Below are 3,862 nucleotides of genomic sequence, written 5' to 3' on the forward strand. Positions count from 1 at the left end.
CGAACAAATAATGAAAGGGTATATAATCAGATGTTCTGTATTTAGCAGGAGGGGACTACTACTATGTTGGCAAGATACCAGGATAACACACTCTTTTTTAAAAAATTGGAGTTTAAAGGGTAACATATTTATAGAACTAATTCTCCCCCCCCCCATTTAACTTGTTTTAATGTTTCTTCAGAAATGGTGAAAAATACTAAAGTACAGACAAGGAAAAATCATAATGTTGTGGCCAACATTATAGATATGGAATTATAAATTTAAAACATTTTTGGTTTAAAAAATAAATCTGGTAGTCAGTGCAGCTCTCTGGGGGCTTTGCATCTAGTAGGGCCAGTTTCTGGGTTCCTGATGGTGCTCACCTTTATCCATTTTTCCAGGTCCTCCGGGCCCGCCTTTTCTTCCTTTCATCTGTTTTATCAAAGGTCCAGGGGGTCCTCCAGGGCCACGCCATCTTCCTCTATGAAAGCCACCTAGATCTATGCCCTGGCCACCATGGAAGCCCCCTCTGGCTCCACCATGGCCATCTTTGAACATTCCACTGGGACCACAACGATCCATGAGGCTGTTTCTTTCACCCCATATATCACCAGGGCCACCACTGCCACAGTCACTGCCCGGAGGTGGAAAGGGTGGTGGAAGGAAGCCTTCAGGCTTTGGGGCCTTTCACTGGCTGCATTCTGTTCTCTAGGTGAACAGAATGATTTCCACAACCTGGATTGGGGCACGGCCAGTCTCCAGCTCAGTGCTGGACATTTCCTCCTCCAGATGGGTTCCCTTGGGAACACTGGGGCCCTTTGGGGGGGAAGCCACCTCTATCTCCTCCATGGTCTCCCATGTGACCCATGGGGCCCCCAGGATCTCCTGGGACCCTGGACCTGCACGAAGTGATGGCAGCATTCATCTGCCCTCACAGGGTAGCATGCCACCCTGCAGACTGTTCCTTGGAGGCTTCTTCCGAGCAAGAGAAAACTTCAGCTTGCTCCCTTGAAAATCTTTCCCATCAAACCACTCCATGGAAGCCTTTGCAGTTGGTGGGTTTTCATGGGACATTGTGGCATCACCTTTGGGCTTTCCTGTTTCCTTGTTCAAGTAGATGTGGATCATAGGTTTTCTGATTTTCTTGTTCATCTTAACAACTCCACACTGCTTAAAGATGTTGGCCAGATCATCTAGAGCCACATTGTCATTTAAGCCTTGCACAGAAATTGCACTGTTGTCAAGAGTCTTCATCTGGATGTACAGGTGGGCCTAGACCAAGATCTGGTCCTTCACCCAAGGTTCCACCAGGTTTACTGAAGTCACCTTGCTCTCCAGCACCCATTCCACCACATCCTCCTCCCTGCCCACCTATGCTCATGCCTCCATGATAAAATCCCCCTCTTTCCTGGCCCCGGTTATCAGGGCCACTCATGCTCCAGTTTTCTCCTGGTCCAGAAAATCCTCCAGACCCTTGCCCATAAACACCCATGGTACTGGGGTGGTCCTGTTGGAATGGACTCTGATGCCTGTAGCTGCTGCTCTGTTGGCTATATTGAATTGGTGCCTGCCTGTAGGATCCAGTTTTGAGGGAGATAACTAGTGGGTGGTTGCTGTCCATAGCTGCTTTTTTGACCATAGCTACTCTGCTGTCCATAGCAGCGTGGCTGCCCATAGATGTTCTGCTGAGAATAACTTCTCTGATCATAACTAGACGACTGTGTAGAGGAGTAGCTGGTGGGAGGGTAAGATGGTGGTGCTGTGACTAGCTGCATGGAGAAGCTCCCAGCTACCTGGGGATAACTGTAGTTACTTTGTCCATATCCTAGGCTGGGCTGGTTGTAACCCCTTATCCTAGATTGAGGTTGACTAGTCTCAGCAGGTTTGTTACCATCCTGTGGTCTTGCAACTGTGGTGGCTGCCGGCTGCTGCCCATAGCCTGGGTGAGCAGGCTGATACCATAAGTAGACTGAGCTGCATAGAAGGCCTGGGTAGTAGTGACCATAGCAGTGGTGATATCATAAGCACCAGTGCCATACCCCTGGACAGGCTGACTGTATGCCTGGGGGGCAGTTGGAGTAGTATAACCAGCAGGAGGCTGTCCATAGGAAATTGCATAGGCCGTTTGCCCATAGGTAGCAGTGGTCTGAGCCTGGGTATAGCTGACATCAGTGCGCTGTCCATAGGTTCCATAACTTTGCTGCCCATATGCCTGGGTGGTCTGTGCATATCCTTGAGTGGGATGGACAGTGTATGCACTGTAGCCCTGGTAGGCTGCAGCTTGGCTGTATGTTCTGTAATCCATGGACACCATTTTCTCTCCTTTCTTCTCGTTCTCTCAATGTCTGTCTCCCTCTCACTTTCCCTCTTATAGAACTAATTCTTAAGACAAAGTTGCATGAGAAGCTTTTCTGTCTTTTTTTGTTGTTGTTGACTCAGTCTCTTACAATGAGGATAAAAGACAATGATAGAAACTTTTCTGTCAGTCTATATAGATGGTTCATGGGAGGATCCTATTTCCTCACATATTCTATGCACCCACTCTGTTCACTTCCTCTTATTTGTCTTTTCCCATAGCTGATTTTTAAATTTAAGTGTATGGATAATTTTACTGAGTGTCATCTCTGCTTTCAAAGTAGTCTTAGCTTCAAAACACTTTCTGGAAATAATCTTTATGCCCAAATATTTGTTTACTTATATTAACTAAGGTAAATGACTTTCTAGTTTAAGTTTTCAATAATAATCCATAAAATATATATTTCTAAAGTGCTCAAGGACTACTGAAGGGGTCTTTATAAACTATGTTTTAATTGCATACATAATGAAGTATATTTACATTACATACCTAAAAGGACTCCAACAAAAGGAAATTTTCTACCAAGTATTTATTTTATGAAAGGGATCAGCAAAGGATATAGAGAATCTAAGTTCAGAGAATTAAATGGAAAAATATATCTATAGTATGACATTATGGAATTAGTGGAAGAAATCAAGTTAAATGAGATTGCAAAGGATATATGCTTATCATCTATTAAAAAAATAACCAACTCATGATTGTGATGAGAAAAAATTTAATGGGATACTAGGAACAGAAACCAAATTGTCATTGGTGAGGAATAATGTGAGAAGAGGAAATAATGAGAGAAAAGTATGAATAGTTCTTCCCAGAAATTTGACTTGAAAGGTCAACTATTAACTAAAGCTTTAACTGAATGAAGAATTAGAGTTAAAGGAAGCTGTGGGGTATTAGGTGGGCATAATTAAATGTTAACTGGAAGAAACCAAAAGAAAGGAAAAAGTTGAAAGATTGATATAGACATATATGTAGCTTAGTCTCTATAATGTGTAGCTCTATCTTCAATAACAGAAACTTGAAAAAATCTATATTTAATATATTTTATACATCTCACTGAGATTTGTAAGGTAATAGAATAGTCTAAGGTATTTATAAGATAATAAGGGAGGTAGAACTTAGAGATTTGATAAGAGTGGAGAAATTTAAGAAAATATACTGGAGACACTAGATAGAGAATGGATTAAGAAAACAGTACTGAAACAGAGTGGATATTAAGAACACAAGAATTTAACACCAGTCTTCATAATTTTTTAGAGATTTTATTTATTGATCTGAGAAAGGGAGAGAGAGGGGGCATGTACACACGAGTTGTGGGGCAGGGGCAGAGAGAGAAGAAGAAGCAGACTCTGTTGAGCAAGGAGCCAGACTGGGAGCTAGATCCCAGGACCAAAACCTGAGTTAAAGGAGACACTTAACTGACTTAATCCATCTTCATAATTATCTGATTTTTCTCTAGCAGGGCTCAGCAACTGTGTTATCTATTGCTATGTAACAAATTACCCTAATACTTAGTAGCTTCAAATAACA

General features: G+C 42.5%; 1 pseudogene; it reads right to left on the bottom strand.

The window, feature by feature from the left end:
• Positions 1–324: 324 nt before the first annotated feature.
• On the bottom strand, positions 325–2,293 carry LOC101678523 (annotated as a pseudogene).
• Between the last annotated feature and the right edge of the window lie 1,569 nt (positions 2,294–3,862).

This window comes from Mustela putorius, unplaced genomic scaffold (genome assembly GCF_011764305.1).
Source record: "Mustela putorius furo isolate JIRA1106 unplaced genomic scaffold, ASM1176430v1.1 tig00003988_pilon_pilon_pilon, whole genome shotgun sequence".
NCBI classification, from domain to species: Eukaryota; Metazoa; Chordata; class Mammalia; order Carnivora; family Mustelidae; genus Mustela; species Mustela putorius.